The sequence below is a fragment of the Podarcis filfolensis genome (genome assembly GCF_964270895.1).
Source record: "Podarcis filfolensis genome assembly, chromosome: 14".
Lineage (NCBI taxonomy): Eukaryota > Metazoa > Chordata > Lepidosauria > Squamata > Lacertidae > Podarcis > Podarcis filfolensis.
In genome coordinates this window covers 37,368,376-37,386,639 of record NC_139616.1, presented here as the reverse complement: position 1 = coordinate 37,386,639, position 18,264 = coordinate 37,368,376, and the positions used below count along the sequence as shown (strand labels likewise).

General features: G+C 44.7%; 1 protein-coding gene across 1 annotated transcript in view; it reads left to right on the top strand.

The window, feature by feature from the left end:
* The window catches only part of SHISA9 (shisa family member 9), a 227,875-nt gene that overhangs the window by 52,726 nt on the left and 156,885 nt on the right, over positions 1-18,264 (top strand). The window lies entirely within an intron of this gene.

The following is an 18,264-nucleotide window of genomic DNA, read 5'->3' as shown; positions in this document are numbered from 1 at the left end:
GATACAGAGTCCTGGAGGACTACATTGGCCTCCAGACCTGAGGTTCCCTAGGCTTGTCCTGAGATTATATGAAGATTGAGAATCAGGGCTGGCCCTACCGTTAGACAGAGTGAGGCAGCTGCTTCAAGCAGAAGATGCTGGATGGTATGGAGAGGGTGGTAGCAGCAGGAGCTACCAGTTCTTCCTCCCAATCCCTCTGATTCCCCTCCACTGCTGGAGAAAAGAGATGTGTCTTCTATGTGGCCTGCAGTGAGCCCCGTAAGCTAGCCCACTGCCCTGAAATACAGGGCGGGACATTTTGCTATCATCCAACCTCAGGCAACAGAAAATTTTGTCCTGATTGAGATGTGCAAATATAATGGTGGGGGATGAGAGAGAATTGGCAGTGCTGTTGGAAAGCCCGTATCCTGCAAAGAGCTGATTAAAGCCTTTCTTTGTTTTATTGAGTGAAGTTTTAATTGGAAGAATGAAGCTTTCTTAATTGTCATTAAATATAAATTGAGTTGAAGCTAATTGTGTTTGCTTTGCATTACGCTTGCCGTTAATGGCTGCATGAATGCGTATACTGCTCTCCGAGCTGCATGGAGCATGGCTTTAGCAATTCCACACATAAAATCAGTTGCATCTCAAAGTAGGGCTGGGTTAGACTCAGATTTTGAAACCCTGGGAGAGCTGTACCTTGTCAATCTAGGCCAGGTGTGGGGGACTTGTGGCCCTTCAGATGGTGTTGTCCTACAACTCCCATCTTCCTTGCCCATTGGCAATGCTGGCTGGGACTGATGGGAGTTGGAGTCTGGATGGCACCAGGTTCCTCAACCCAAAGGTTGACCCGATGGACAAATCTTGTTATGAGGCAACTTTCTGTGCTCCAGGTTGAAGAGGTTTCCAAGACACTTAAGTTGCTGTGTAGAAATTGCCCAAGTTCTTGTTAAAATTCCTGCTCCATGATTGCAGTCATGGGATTGTTGTCTATCACATGACGGTATATATTTTGACTCCACAGAGTGGGAAGTGAGGGAGACAGGATGTTTGTGTTACTGTGTTCCGTGAAGTGGGACTATTGTCCTTTGTTCTTTTTCTCTTTGCTGTCTGATGCTAGAGAGAGAGGGAGCCATGTTGCAGTGCTCTGTGTGTCTTTATATGTAAATAAAGTAGATTAGCCAAAATGCTGAGTTGCTGAGCTCTGTTACACAAGCTGCAAAGACTCTGCGGATCCCTAAGTGTGCTGATGTCTGTTGGCATTGGTCACTGTGATGTTCAGACTGAAGAAAGCTTTTGACGCTCCTGAACAATCGACCAGGAGGGAGGGAGCATGCCAGTCAGGCATGTGTCTTTACCAGGGTCCTACTCGAGTGTAGGCTGAGCTCCTGACAGTTCTGTCATCCAGCAACATCTGGATTTCCCATCCCTGATCTAAATTGATTTCAGAAGTGATCTCCTTGTGTTATATAGCCAATACAGTGGTGCCTCGCAAGACGAAATTAATCCGTTCCGCCAGTCTCTTCGTCTTGCGGTTTTTTCGTCTTGCGAAGCACGGCTATTAGCGGGCTTAGCGGCTATTGACGGCTTAATGGCTTAGCGGCTATTAACGGCTTAGCGGCTTTAAGAAAACAAGGAAACAAAGGAACAAAGGAAACAAACTCGCAAGAACTCGCAAGATGTTTCGTCTTGCGAAGCAAGCCCATAGGGAAAATCGTCTAGCGAAGCGACGCAAAAACTGAAAAACCCTTTCACCTTGCGCGTTTTTCGTTTTGTGAGGCATTCGTCTTGCGGGGCACCACTGTATTTGGAGGAAGAGGTAGGATTCTGCCCACTAGCCACATCTATATGTGTACATGCATTTAATTATTCAAGGTTTTTAAGCAGAGATTGGCTGGTCGTCTGTCAGGGATTCTGTGGATATGATGCCTGCATTGCAAGGGGTTGAACAAGATGGCCCTTGACATTCCCTTCCAACTCAACAATTCTTTGAAATTCTGCATGGGTCATAATTGCAGAAAAGAGCAACCATCCATAGTCAGGGCTATCCAAAGAAGTGTGGTGTTGAAACACTCAGGACAGGCAAAATGAATTCCTTCTTCACACAACACAAATGGTGGTGATGGCCACCAACATGGATGGCTTTAATAATAACTTTGATAATAATAATAATTTATTATTTATACCCCGCCCATCTGGCTGGGTTTCCCCAGCCACTCTGGGCGGCTCCCAACAGAATATTAAAAACACGATAAAACATAAAACATTAAAAACTTCCCTAAACAGGGCTGCCTTCAGATGTCTTCTAAAAGTCAGATAGTTGTTTATTTCCTTGACATCTGATGGGAGGGCGTTCCACAGGGTGGGCGCCACTACCGAGAAGGCCCTTTGTCTGGTTCACTGTAACCTCACCTCCCACAGTGATGGAACCACCAGAAGGCTCTCGGAGCTGGACCTCAGTGTCCAGGTTGAACAATGGGGGTGGAGACCGCTCCTTCAGGTATACTGGACCGAGGCCGTTTAGGGCTTTAAAGGTCAGCACCAACACTTTAAAAGAGGGTTAGACAATTTCATGCAGGATAATGCTATCAGTAGCTACTAGCCATGACGGCTATATTCTGTCTTCATGGTTGGAGGCAGTATGTCTCTGAATATCAATTGCTGGGAATCAGAAATGGGGAGAGTGATGTTGAACTCAGGTCCTGCTTGAGGACTCCTTATGGACATCTGGTTGGCCACTGTGAGAACTGAATGCTGGGCTAGATGGATGCTTGTTCTTATGTCCTCAACCAGTGCAATTAATGCATGGATATTGTTATGACTGTGTTTCGTTTGCTATGTGTAAGGAGCAGGGGAAAGGCAGTCCTGGGATTTTGACTCTGAAAACACAAGAAAGGAAATGTTGGCTGCGATCACAATTCATGAAGCCTGATACAAACAATGAAGCTCTTTGACAAGGCAATCCCTTCCAGTCTGAATTCTCTTGATAACGGAAAGAGCAATTAGTGTCTTCTCTTCGCTGGTTATGTGGGCCTCTGCTAACCAGCTGTGATGCCTCTTGTCAATACTTATAAAGGGCCAGGAGTTCCGCTTTGTCTTTACACTAATGTGAAGAGAACAGCATGGAGAGATCTGCAGCAGTCCTGCATCATGAATGCTTGACACTCTGACTCCCCAGCCGGCAGCATGGTTTGAATAGTAAAACTTTTCCCAAGCTGAGTGAGTCAGCCTCTTAACCAGTGGGAGCTAGGACCTAATGCAGTGCATTGCTAGAAAGCATCACGAGCCTGCAACTGGTGGAGGGAGTCAAATTGTTTCCTGCAGTCTTCTCAAAATATATCCAAAACTCTGACTATAAATACTAGGGATAGGCAAATATGTCAGCTTTGCTTTCTCGGTTTCTCATGCAGTTCTCCACATTTCTAGATCAGTTTGCAATTTATTTATTTTTTTAAAAAGAAAAAGTCCCCATGAAAACTCACCAGCATTTATGTGCAAATTTCTCCTACTATGAAGATTGTTATTTGCAACTGTACACACTGTTGCAAAGCAATTCCCCCATATAATGCATTCTGCACATCATTCCCACTAATATACACTTTACCCTGCTATATATGTTTTCATACTTAGTACTTCAGAACTGCACTGCAAAATTCAGAGAAGTGCAAATTTTGAAGGAATTTCAGAAAATGCAAATTTGGTAAGTTCACCTTTCCATCATTGCAATGATGGAACACACTGGTTTGCACACACAGCATGATGATGGCAACCTGTCAGATGCTGCTGCTGTAGTTGCAGGAATGTGATAGGAATTCTAGGTGGTGTTCAGGGACTACTGTGAGATTTCAGAAATCCTTTACCTTAAAACATTTTAATCATGTGAGACATAAAGTAAAAAGGAGGGAGACTTCACCGTAAGTCACCAAAAACCTTTCTCTGGGTGTGACCTGTGCATGGGGTGATTTCCCCTGGTGGTGTGGGACCTGGAAAGTGGAGGGGGAGGCTGAGTATCATTTCCCCTGTCAGCTTCTCATGAGAGGACAACATCTGTGAGAAGTACGAGGGGCTCACCCATAAGGACTTAGGGCCATTTTGCCCTTGTAGTTTTCCCACCCTCCCACCCTGGGTGCTAGAGCTACTGGGCTGTTCGGGCTGTTGGTTGACAGGATTTTTTTATTCCCAACCTAAAGTCACCCCTTGGTTGGGTTATTTTCTGCCTTTCCCTCAGTGACTTAATGCTTACTTACATCAACATCGTTTGGCTAAATTTGCATACTGCCCTTCATCTGAAGATCACAGGATGGTTCACAACATAAAAATACAAAATGAGAAGTCAACATGCCCAACAAACCAAAAATAAACCCAAACCTCCCCTACAAACACTATTATTAAGTGTTGTTGGAACAATTGTATGACTGGCTGAAACAGCACTGGCCACGATAAGCGTAATAAAGGGGGCATAAAAGAAAGGGGGTGGGGAGAATTGGCTATGGCCCCCACAAGAGCAGGTTAAGGCCTTTGCCAGGTAGGAAAGCCATTTCCCATTCCCGGGGAGATGTTGTTGCAGGCTGGGAGAAAGCCCTCCCCACACACGCAGGGCGCGATCGCCCCAGTGCCATTGAATGGTCCTCGGCCACATCACCCTTAGGCTGTCCAGTTCGGACGGTCCGGGGCGTGGCTATTTAAACTCCCCACGGCCAAGGACTCGCCCCTGTTTTCCCCCTGCTCGGCCAGTACTCCCACCCTCCCTCCCTTAGATTAGGCTCTTTTCTTTCTTGACCTTGCTATCAACCTCTGTTGGTCACCTTGGTTGTCCAAGGGGCCTGGGAGGAATTTTTCCACTTGGCAAATTGGCACCAATTTGGTTTTTTCGCCTACCTCGTAGCAAATCGTCACAACTTTGTAAGGTTTGGTGGTTGGGCATTGGAGTATTAGGTTGATGGTGAGGGGAGGTAGTGGCCATCACCTACCCCTCCTAATTCAAGGGTATTCCGTTAAAGGAATCCGGGGGGCGCGGGCTCCGTCCGAAGCCCCAGATGGGGGGCTAGGGCCATGGTACGACCCCTAGCAGTGACCCTGCAGCAGTCCCTAGTTGATGACTCCTGCAGACAGGCAGGAGTCAGATATAGTCGTGTGGTTTCCAATGCCTAAGCCAATACCTCTCACATTCTGTAACCAATAAAGTTGTGGCCTTTTTCACCCATTAACCAAAAATACTGTTTCATGTGTCTTTATTCCACTCCCCGGGAGGGTTTGGGACCTTGCCACACAATCTCTCATTCCAGTCACCCAGTAGGGCCCTGGATGCTTGACTTGTGCCAGGGTTCAGTGCTGGGTGATTCCCATGTGGACGTTGTTTGGGTGCCCCCAACCCCAATGGAGTCCCATTCCATCATTAAGAGTTGGTGGAATAAGTAACAGCATCCTTTCCCTGTTTTCATGCAAATTCCACCTTCTGCTGCAGTCAATAAAGATTTGGCCCATCCTGTGTTATGTCTGAGTTAATTCAGTCCTGTTGCAGGGGCTCAAATTGTTCCTGCATGGGCAATATTTTCTCACCACCAACAATGGATTTCAACAGCCCTAGATATTTTTCTCTCTGTACCAAATATTTTCTACCTTCTCTTGGAACGACATCTCTCCAATCTTTCTCCTACAAGACATTGCTATTGGGTAACATTTTGTTTAGAACTTAAACTATTGTATAAAGTTATTTTTCACCTCAGTCAATCTGTTGGACAAGAATACATTTCTGTCATCTTTAATCTCGCATAGGACATTGCACGGATATTTACATTTCCAACTTTGTGATGTAAAAACAAAACTCGGTATGTTTTTATGGGTTGTGATGGATTCCTCAAAGCCTCTGACATAATTGCTATTTTCCCATTCCCCCCACCCCCTGTCAGAAAAAAAGAAGGGTTTTTTTCATATAATTTGGTTTCTGCTACTTGGAACAGCTGCAAGTTTGACATCTTCCCTTGAGGAGACAATATTACAGACTTGTGGTGTCTCTCACACATTCTAGAGCAGAACTAGATGTTGTCCATTATAGGGGGTACCCCAGCCCTGCTGAAGCCCTCACATACAGGAATAGGACTTGTGATGGGGGTGGGGAGAAGTGTGGAAAGAACTGGTCCTAACTTTGCAGTTCAAAGCAGGAGCCTCAACTCTGAGGAGCTGGGACAAAGTGTTGGAGGACACAGCAAAGTGGACCATGAGGCTATCCATCTTCCTCCTAAGCTAGACCTCATCTGCACTATAAATTTAAGGCAGTATTTTACCACTTTAAGCAGTTGTTGCTAAAATTCCCAGAGCGGTTTAGCAATTAGTCCCAGGCTACTTGGGGAAATGGAACTCTGTGAGTGGAATAGGGTCTCTAGCAACCCTCACCATTAACAAACTACAGTTCCCAGGATTCTTTGGGGGGGGCACGGCTGTTTAGAGTGGCATAATACTGCTTTAAATGTATAGTGCAGATTGGACCCTAGCCTGCTGCCCTCAAATGTAGTGGAGGACCAGCACTGAAATTGTATTTCCTGTGGCTGGGGCCACCTCTGGGTGCTGCCCTGTGACAGGCCTTCTCAGTGGTGGTTCCTTGTTGGTGGAGTGCCTTCCTGGTGAGCTGTGCTATCTTCCTCCTTGGTAACATTAAGGAGGGACTTCAAGACATTCCTGTTCACCCAGACATTTAATGGCTGAATGAAACTGTTCCTGACAACCTTGAAACTGTTAGCTTTAACGGTATGTGACTGTTTTTAAATGTTTTAGATGTTCTTTACAGTGGTATCTTGTTTTACAACCATAATTTGTTCCGGAGGTCCAGTTGTAAACCAAAACAGGTTGTAACCCAAGGCGCACTTTCGCCAATGGGGCCTCCCCCCCAACATTGGTTGTAATCTAAAAAATGGGTTGTAATAAAAAAGGGGGGGACACGCACTTCCGGGTTTGACATGTTTGTAATCCAAAACGGTTGTAATCCAAAGCGGTTGCAAACCAAGGTACCACTGTATAAATTTTTTAATTGTATTGTTTTGCTGCTCTGTAGTTTGAAACCCTGAGCTCCTTCCTTTGTGTGGAAGGATTGTCCATGGCACACTAATAATATTTGGTGCTTTGTTGGAAAAGGGGGAAGCTCCATATTCCAGCATTGTATCTCTTATTGTAGTGAAACCCCCTGAGGAGTGGGTGCTAGTCCTTGAGGGACATTGGGCACTGCACCACCAACACTGTGAGAGCCAGTGTGGTGTAGTGGTTAAGAGCGGTGAACTCGTAATCTGGTGAACTGGGTTCGATTCCCCGCTCCTCCAGATGCAGCTGCTGGGTGACCTTGGGCTAGTCACACTTCTCTGGAGTCTCTCTGCCCCTCTCACCTCACAGAGTGTTTGTTGTGGGGGAGGAAAGGAAAGGAGAATGTTAGCTGCTTTGAGACTCCTTAGGGTAGTGATAAAGCGGGATATCAAATCCAACATTTGTCAGCCCCCACATGCCTGCCTTCATACTTACACCAGTCCAGGGTATGACCTGGCTGTCAGCTTCCTCCTCCTCCTCCTCCTTAGTCATCGTGTTACCTTTGTAGAACTCACTAGGGAAGAGGATGGGGGGGGGGAAAGAATTAGTTGGCTTGCCTGTCATTGGCTCTGGCTCCAACTACTGGTGGCCTTTGGCCTACCAGTCTCAATGAGCAGCAGCCACCACTGCCCCCAAGACAAAGTATGCAACTTTCTGAGGATCTCTTTCTGTGTTTTCCAACCTGGGTGCACTATTAGGAGTCCACACTTCCAACAGGGAGTTTCGACAACTTGGTGCATACATTGGCCTTCACCTCTTTGACTTTGCCAGATGTTTAGAGGTAACTAGAGCACAAAAGAAACATTCAAATATTGTAGGTGGATTTATAAGCAATCTTCTTCATCTTATCGGGCTTAGGAATCTTCTCGGCAGAGGATTTGGAAAGGAATCCATGGAACACCTTGAACTTTGTAACAGTGCATTCCATTTTAAATCACAGCCACATGCACACAAAAACCTTTCAATACACACATGCACAAAACAGGACTCAAGGTCTTCCTTCCTCCTCTTCCACCCCAGCTAGTGACTTTGCGGCTGTAATTACCAACAGAGTCCTTGACTATGGCTTTTTGAAAAAGTTAATTGCTGCTGCATTTCTTTCTTTGGCTGATCAGCACTTCAGTTCTCAGTCATGGACTTGGAAACCTCTAGTATCCTGGGAAATTAGATAATCTTCTGGTCTTTTCTGTGGATACCCCCACCTTCAGAGGAGAGGGGCTGGGTGGCACCCAAAACTGGTTCCCAGGAGATGTATAGTTTAATGCTACTTCCCCAGAGTCCCTGCTCACCCTGTCCTATTTTTGTTGCACACAGCACTGTTTCTGTTTCACTGCAGTTTGCCTTCCACCAAAATTGATGCTCTTCATTTCATTGTCCATTGTGACAAAATTCGGTAATTTAGGTAAATTGCATTGCCATTTAATTTCATTGCTGATTAAAATGATAAGAAAGGAGATTCCAACTAAACATTAGGAAGAACTTTATGGTGGTAAGAGCTGTTTGACAGTGAAATGGACTATCTTGGAAGATGGTGGACTCTACTTCGTGAGATGTTTTTAAACAGAAGTTGAATGGTCATCTGTCAGGGATTTTTCAGCTGTGATTTCTGCATTGTGTGGGGTTGGACCATGAGACTCTGAATCTTAGGGTCACGGGTTTGAGGTCCACAACTGGACAAAAGATTCCTGCATTGCAGGGGGTTGGACTAGATGACCCTCATGGTCCCTTCACAATTCTATAATTTTGATTCTGTTGTGTTCGCATCTCCTGAGCTCTGCGAGTGCGGCTTTCTCCTGATTGAAGTGCAGAGTGTTTGAGGACCGGGACATTCGCAGGGAAACCAAAATGCTTGTTTACAAAGCTATTGTACTACCACCTTACTACATGCTTATGAAACATGGACCACTTATAAACGCCATCTCCAACTCCTCAAAAGATTCCATCAACGGTGTCTCTGAAAAATTTTAAACATCACTTGGGAAGACAGGTGGACTAATATCAGTGTACTGGAAGAAGCAAAGCTCACCAGTGTTGAAGCAATGATTCTTCACCATCAACTTCGTTGGACTGGTCATGTTGGGCGGATGCCTGATGATCGTCTTCCAAAGCAACTACTCTATTCAGAACTTAAAAATGGAAAGCGTAATGCTGTTGGTCAACAAAAGAGGTTTAAAGACTGTCTCAAGGCAAATCTTAAAAAATGTAGTATAAACACTGACAACTGGGAAACACTGGCCTGCGAGCGCTCCAGTTGGAGAACAGCCTTTACCAAAGGTGTCATGGGCTTTGAAGACACTCAAACTCAGGAAGCAAGGGAGAAACATGCTAAGAGGAAGGCATGATTGGCAAATCCACACTGTGATCAACTCCTGCCCAGAAACCAATGTCCCCACTGTGGAAAGATGTGTGGATCCAGAACTGGCCTCCTCAGTCACTTACGGACTCACTGTTAAAACCGTGTTTATGGAAATCAATCTTACTTGGCTATGAGTGATCACAGAAGAAGAAGAAGAAGAAGAAGAAGAAGAAGAAGAAGAAGAAGAAGAAGAAGAAGAAGAAGAATTGTTATTGTTGTTATTATTAATTAAATTTGTATACCACCCTATACCAGCAGGTCTCAGGGCAGTTCCCAGAGAATATTGATTGTATTCACTGGACTGATTTTCATTCTGGACATGGGACAAATATGTCCACACTGGCCATTTCCACTCCTGTTATCAGGGGCCTCTTGCCCATAGAGGCAAGTGGTGCGGGGCACCGGGGCACCAAGTTCTGGACGGCTCCAGGGAAGAGGCAGAGACTGGGTGTGGTGCCTCCTGGCGTCAGCTCACTGCCCTCGCCCACCTCACCAAAGCAGCACCGTGCCCAGAGCCTCCGCCTCTTCCTTGCTGGAGGAGCCACCCTCCAGCCGCTGCCTGCCTCCTCCAGCCCCACAAAGCTGCCAGCAGCGCCGTAAAATGGTTGGCAACTCTGGGAAACGAGGAGGGGCGCCAGAGGGAACTTTGCACCACTGCGCCGGATATACTTAAGACGGCCTTGCCTGTTATCATCAGAATTCACCATTATTTCTATCCACATTCTGTTTCCATGGTCTCTGACAGAGCCATCAAACAATCATCCTCATCGTCTTGCATGCCATGTTTTACTGCCTTGTCTTCCTTCTCCACCTCTTGCAAAACATGCAGACCTTGTGTGTACAAGCACCACACTCCCATTATCATAGCAACAAGGCTGCAGCTGCTCGGGTTGATGTCTCATCTGCTCCACTTGTCTGCTGAGCTGACCACCACTTCGCTGTCTTGTTCCACAGTTGTGGCTCCAAGCTCAGAAGCTCTGGCTGGTCATTGGAATATGTTTGACACCTGGGACAATTGTACCATACTCTAGTGACCTGTACGTATATGTAAACTTCCCCTCAGTTTCTATGGCTGCCAGGAATTCTATGGTTCAAATGAGCCACAACTGAACCCCTTTTTAGCATTCCTAGCACTTAGCAGTTCTAGAAGAACAAATTATGAGCTGGGCTGATCTGATTGTGAATATTCTTAACCATGGAAGGGCAGCAGAAAAATAGGGCACTCCTCATCCTTTTGAAACTTGTACTGATGATTTAAACAAAAGGATATTTGAAGGTTTTGTTCAAGAATCAAAGGCAAACAACCTTCCATTTCCCACACATAGATACTAGCTGTCAGATCTTATCCTAGGCAGTTCCCTTCTGGGAGATACAAGCTTCCTGGAGCTACGTGTAAAGAGATTGATGTCAGAGGAGACTCCAAAGCCTGGATGAAGTGTAATGAATCTTATTCCCTCCTAAGGTGCAGTCTCAAGAGAAAACCGTGGTTTGCGTTCCTCCTCCTCTCAGATAAGGGCAGATCTCAATGGTTCTGAATATGTGGGTAGGATTTAGGTCACAGTGCTTAAAAGTAAAGGCATGTTGTACTCAAACGCATTTCATAGAGGAGTACTTTTTTAAAGAAAGGGGTTACAGATCTCTATACATATCTGCTGGACGAGGGACTTAACACTTTACAGGAATGAAAACTAATGGATGTATAAAACGAGGATTTCACAGATCTTTGCTTCTCCTTTGTCTCTCTGTCAGGAGAAGATTTATGATCTCTTTTATTAAGCCTGCAGTGCACAGACCACTTAACTGAGCAATTTTGCTGGGCCTTGTTTACATAATCACATCTCAATTGAATGGCCACAGGGCTGAAAAGGGACTCCTTGCAGTCTGCTTTGGGACATCTAGAGAATGTCTGGTTTTGGTAGAAGAGTGGGAAAAGGCAGTGGGGGACTCCCTTTCATTACTTGTTCCATAGTCGATGATCAGTAATGATGGCAGCTGTAGCCCAACAAAATCTGGGGACCAAAAGCCCTAGAAAAGACCCTAGATAACAAGAAGCTTTCATGACAATAATAATAGAAATAACAAGCTGAACGCTGGAAGATTTGGGACGGATAAAAGGAAGCACTTCTTGGCACAGCACATAATTAAACTAGGGAACCCTCTCCTACAGGAGGCAGCCACCAACCTAGATGGTTTTAGACAAATGCATGGAGAACAGGGCTACCAATGGCTAGCAGCCATGACAGCTATGCTCTACTTCCACTGTCAGAGACAGTGGTCCCAACTTCAATAAAATATTGGGGGTGCCAGGTAAGCCCCACCCCATAATTGATCACATGACACAAGCATGCACACCATTTCAATGGCAATGCCCATCAAGTCCGGTGGGGGGCATCCCCTCAAATATTTTATTGGGGGAGCGAAGACCCCTCAGCTCTTAGGAGTTGGCTCCTATGGTCAGAGGCATTATACTGAATACTGCCTGCTGAGAACTTCCCACGGACATCTGGTCAGCCACTGTGAGAAGAGGATGCTGAACTAGACGGGCTATCAGCTTGACCCAGCAGGCTCACCTTATATTCTTAGGTTCTTAACAGGAATAGAAATGTTATTAACAGGTGGAAACCACGGACAGAGACTTTTCAGAAATGGTACCACATTGTGGGATCCAGCTAGGTTTACCAAGCCCTCTTTTTCCCTTCATATAGATGGGCACCGAAACCTTTTCCTTTTAAATCCCAGAAGGCGTTTTGTGGTTGATCTCTACTTATATTGCTCTCCTTGGATTTGATGTGGCCGTATTTTTAATTTGAGCTGGTATTTGACCGTAATAAATAATAATAATAATAATAATAATAATAATAATAATAATAATAATTGTTATTGTTATTACCCCTGGTTATAGATTTTTTAAAGTTCATTAAGGCAGGGTAGAAATAATTAGAATAAATAATAAAACTCTGGTCTTGGGGCACAACTTTTCCCTAGATCTGGAATGGGCTTACTAGTTAAACTTATGGACCACAACCCTGTGCACATAATGCAAGTCCCACTGTGCTCAATGGGGCATATTCCCAGATTAGTATTGCAGCCTGAGGGTCACCTAGGTTAATTAAATGACCGATAATTATAGCGGAGGGGGCTGGATTTTTTTAAATAATAAAAAGCAGGTATACCAACTGCACGAATTCCCTATCAGACACCATAGACTAAAAGGAAAGGAAAACTCATTGCTTGCACCCTGTATCAGTGGTGAGTTCTTCATTGGAGTCAGTGGTTCTTGTCTATTCTAGAGTGATGATTCCTTTATCAATCTGCCTAGTGGTAGCTAACAGGGAGCAATTTTAGGTTGAATGGTCATTGGTCTGGGATTCTTTAACTGCTATTCCTGCATTGGGATAGATGACTCTTCAAGTCCTTTTCAACTCTACAGTTCTATGAGTCTGTGACCCTGACATCGCCCATCATTTAAGACCTTAATAAACACATACGCTTAATGTGTCTAATTTTACCCCCACTTTCAAAAGTGTGAATCATCAGCTTTCTAACGGCACAATTCCCCCAGTTCCATATTTTGTGTTCAAAAAGGGGAAAAAATATTTTGGTGGAATAGTCTTGCTTGCAATCCATTTGACGCTATTACTGAAATGATCAGCTACTGCATGTGTTTCAGCTTACAGTAGCAGCGTGTGCTCATTGCCAGAAAAGAATCTAGGCAGCAACAATCAATAATACATTTTATTGTTCTAGCAAAAGGTAATGACAAATGCATAGCATATCTAGGCAATAAGTTGTTTTGCTCTGAGCAGGTTCAGGGCTCATCCAGACTCCCATTTGTGCCGCGATTTATAGGCAAAGGTTTGTGCTTTTCAGCCAGGGGTCTGAGTGGTGGGGGTTTGTTTGTTTGTTTGTTTGTTTTGTCCCTCTGGGAAAACCCTCTATTTGCCACTGAAATGGAATAAACAGCAATAAGAGTTTTCCACAGAGCTGACGTTTGTTCCATTTCAGTGGAAAGCAGCAGGTTTTCCTGGGGAAAGCAGTGGGACAAAAAATAAAAATAAAAACCCTCTCAGACATGGAAATGATGGGCTTTTCATAGAAAATGCAGCAGAAAAGGAAGTCTGGATGAGCCCTCAGTCTTTGCGATGATGCTGCAGTTTTGGAAACTAGTCTTGCCTATGAGTTTCCTTGAACTCCACTAGAGACATCCATGCCATCCATGTAAAGCACATTCGACATGCATGTCTCTCCACTTCACAGGATAGAATCATAGAATCATAGAATTGTAGTGTTGGAAAGGACCCAAAGGAATCACAGCTAAAGAATCCCTGACAGATGACCATCCAACTTCTGCTTAGAAACCTCCAGTGAAGGAGATTCCACCACCTTCAGAGGTCATCTGTTCAATTGCTGAACAGCCTTCTTTTCTAATGTTTAGTCAGAATCTCCTTTCCGGTCATTTGAATGGAGCAGCGAAAAACAAGCTCACCACATCTTCCTTGTGACAGCTCTTCAGATATTTGAAGGTGAAGAATTTTGGGAACTGTAGTTTGTTAAAGGTGCTGACAATTGTAGCTTTGTGGGGGGGGGAGGCTAAACTACAATTTTCAGGATTCTTTGAGTCATGTGCTTTAAATTTGACTAACTCAGGTCCATTAATTTTGATGGATCCATGCTGAGCAGAACTTAGTTGGCTACAACCCATAAGGGTGTCTTTAAAAAAAAAGTAGGGTAGCATTCAAAAACATAAGTGGTAGAGTCCATCTAACCATCTCATGCCTCTACCACCTGATGACTGAATTAGGCTAGGTCTGGATTTGTTCAAGTGCAATAGAAGATGGAATGCAAAAGGAGGGGAAACCAACAGAGCTTGGATGAGGAAGTACAACTGTAATAATGGCATATCTTAGACAGAAGCAGGACCTGAGCTGATCCTGTAGGCTTTCAGCAAATCAGAAAATCTGAATGTTTAGGGTCAATTGGGGCTAGAGAAGTTCTTGAACATGGAACATCTCAAACAAGAGTGGGAGTTGGATACTTCATATGCTTCCAAGATGGGGTGGAAACGCATCTGTCTACCTTACCTATAAATAATTAACCTAATTTGCATAAAACTTGCATGAACGTGGTGGAAACTGTTCCACAGCTGGTGAATATATTGAAGCACTTACAGAGTGACATTTGTTAAGCTCCTGATGTTTAGATTGGAAGTGATAGTTCTAAGACTGTTTTGAAGGAGCTGCTGCCTCACCAATGAAGAATTAAGAGAGAAAAAATACACCCAGCCCAATACACACAATTGCATCAAGTCCCATGATATCAAGGCAGCCAAGTATGAAATGAACATATGTGAGGTGGGAGGTGGGGAACCAAGGTGTTTATGCAGATTTAAGACTATAACACCCATGATGCAGTGTGTCCTGTGCTGATAGAAGTATGCTAAATATTTTTTTTAAGCCTGTACCACATCAAAACCACAAGGGGTAATGCCTAGGAGATAATATTCATTCATTCATTCATTCATTCATTCATTCATTCAATTTTATATCTTACCTTTCCTCCCAAAGGAGCTCAAGATAGCAAACACACCTGGGATTTTAAAAAAGAGGTGATATGATTGAAGTTTATAAAAGTAGGAATGGTCTGAGGAGAGTGGATAGAGAAAAGTTTTTCTTGTGGACATCCAATGAAGATGGAAGGGTCCAGACAGATAAAAGAAAGTTACTTCTTCATGCAGCGCATTGTTAAACTATGGATCTGTCCAGGCTATGGGGAGTTACGATTTCTCCCCTGGTGGCAGTCAAAAACAGATAACCGAAAAGAGTTCTTACCACATAATTTATTCAGTATTCACAGAGAGAGACAAAGGAATGCTGTCTCTATTAAATAATGGTGTTGCTCCAAGTAAATCCCAACCCCCTCTGCCCCCCTTATTCTACTTCATTCCTGCATCAGCTGAACTGAGCTTTCTGCCTCTGGGTTTTCTGTTCTACCACTCTCAATGCCCGCCTAGTCCTGAGGGGGGGGGGGGCTCAGGAATGCTCTCCAAAGACACTGAGTCTGCCAGCTTACTCTCCCCCGGTGCTTCGTCTTCCTGCTGCTCCCCCAATATTTCCCAGCTTTCCCCCTATGCAGCCTCTGAACTATGCCCTTCTGCAAACCGCTGTTCTAAATCTATACTGTCCTCGTCTTCTTAGGAAGGTGCAGAGAGATGGGGGGCAGCTCCCACCATTCCTCCTCAGTCCAGCCCCTGACAGGAACTTTCTCCCACAGGAGGCAGTGATGGCTGTCAATGTGGATGGCTTTAAAAGAGGATTAGAAAGATTTGTGGAGCTTTTTGTGGAGCATAAGGCTAACAACTAGAAACTAGCCATCACGGGTATGTTTTGTTTCCATGGTCAGAGACAGTATGCATATTTATTTATTTTTAGTTTTTTTGGTGGGTGGGGAAGGATTAGCAGCCTGGTCACAGATTGGCAACCTCCCAGTGGTGGCTGGTGTCTCTGGGGACTGGTGGATCAGAATGCCAAGATGCTCACCACAGTTGTGTCCAGAGCCAATGACAGGCAGAGCCAACTAATTCTAGTTTTGTCCCCATCTTCCTCTCTGCTAATTTCTACAAGGGCAACACTGAGACTACAGAGGAGGAAGCTGACAGCCAGGTTAATCTTGTAGCTTGGCTGTCTGCAAGAAGGCAGGCAGGTGAGAGGCTGGCTGAGCACAGACTGAGGTTGGTGGGGCAGGGCCCCATTTCCCCTAATGGATCAACCTCCAATGTATTCTCCACAATTTTCCACACCCAGCGTTTTTAAAGGACTGTGTGTGTGTGTGTGTGTGTGTGTGTGTAGGAGTGGATGATATCTGCCACAAAAGAAATGGTGGAGAATATTTGGAGAACATTCTGCAAAGTGGTGGGGTTTTTTTCTAGAGGGAGTGAGGGGAAAGGCACAATCTTGTCTGACAAAGTTTGACTCTGGACTGGTTTTGTGAATTCCTGTTCTCTTCTTGACTCACGTCTCTGGTTGCTGAGCTCTCCCAAAGAATGCAACTTCAGCACTAGAACCCACAGCTAATTAAATAAAGGAAATTTCAGAAACAAGAGCAGGCTAATCGTTCCCTCTGACCACTCATTTATGGAACCATTACTTGATTTTCTAAGAATATTTTGTTGGCTGTGTGCTCACCCACCATAAAAAGGCAGCATTTAAAGCTACTGCCTCATTTGATTCTTTTTGCCCACAAAGAAGCTGTTGGATACGTTGGGGGCTTTGTGGTTGTTGTTGTTTTTGTTTTGCAAAGTTCATTTTTGCAGCAAAAGTTCCCTAGGATGAAGCTGCAAATACTCTCAAGAAAAACCCTTCTTCCCTCGTGTGCCATTTGAGTTCCTGTTTACAGCCCCATCTGCACTATCCACTTAAAGCACTCTTATGCCACTTTAAACAACTGTGACTTCCCCCCAAAGAATCCTGATACCTGTCTTTTAAAGGTGTTGAGAGTATTTAGGAGACCCATATTTCCAGTTCCCCAAACGGTTTCTCAATCAATCCCTCTTCCCAGGGAACATCGGAAATCACCAGTGGTTGCTTTCTCGTCCCATGTCTGGAAAGGAAATCAATCTGGTGAATGCAGTCAGGATACACTGTTGTTACTTTCAATCTGTAAATGATACATAATGGGTTATATCCACCCCACACTCTTTGAACATAAGAACACAAGAGAGCCCGCTGGATCAGGCCACTTTAAGTCCATGATCCTGCTCTCACAGTAGCCAAGCAGATGCCTCTGATAGCCTCTTGCATTGTGCTTTCTTTGTATCGAAGTGAATGGGGTGAGGAAAAGCTAAACGACAACATAATGTAAATTAATTACATAAATTACATAATTTGGCCTTGGTGGACAGCAAGTCCCATGATATCAATGATATCATGATATCATGATATGGAGATTTTGGTGGGAGGCAAACTGCAGTGGAACGGAAACAGGGCTGCATGCTTCGAATTCAGGGCGGACTAGTGTCTGGGATTGACTCAAGAGGGCGAGGGGGAGGAGGAATGGTGGAGATAACACACACCCCTTCTCCTGGCACTACAGAAGGCATGTTGAATGCAGTATTGAATTATAGAAGGGCTTTGAGGAGCTTGAGGGAAGTCACAGCTCAGAGACAGATGAACAGAAGAGTTGGGAAGTGTTAGAAGAAGGGGGGAAATGTGGAAGGGAACCAGCTGACACGTTGTCGCTGGAGAGTGTTTCTGAACCCCCTTCCCCCAGAACTTGGCATTCATTAAGGGTGCAGGAACAACGGAATCAGAGACATTTGACCACAGGTGGCCACAGTCAGGGAAAGTGCTGTTTCTAGGAGGGACGGGGTGGAGCCCAGTTTGGAGCAACGCCATTGTTGCGTTCTTTTGTCGCTTGCTATTAAGATTGAAAAAAAACTCATTAAAAGGGACTTGACCTTGTTTCCTCTGCTCTTGCTGCAACCGGGGGAGGAACAGCTTTCCTGAAGACTGGACAGAGGCTTGCCAACTGGGGATTCTCACATCCCTAGTCATGACAACATGCAGGATTTGTGCAGAAGGACATATCAATTTGTGAGGGGTCAGAGATGGGACTAACAGGAACCATCCCAGTTCTCTTTCTAGGTATTGACTGTACCCTGTTGTAGAAAGCCTGATTAGGGCTCATGCCACATTGCATCCTACAGCCCAAGCTGTAAAACATCTGAAATTCATGAACATCCACCCAAACGGTTTGTTGATTATGCCGTGGGGCCATTATTTGTCTTTTCCTCCTTCTTCTTCTTTTAAAAAAAGATACGTTAATTTGAAGCAATGCCAAACTTCAAAGGCTCTGCTAATCAG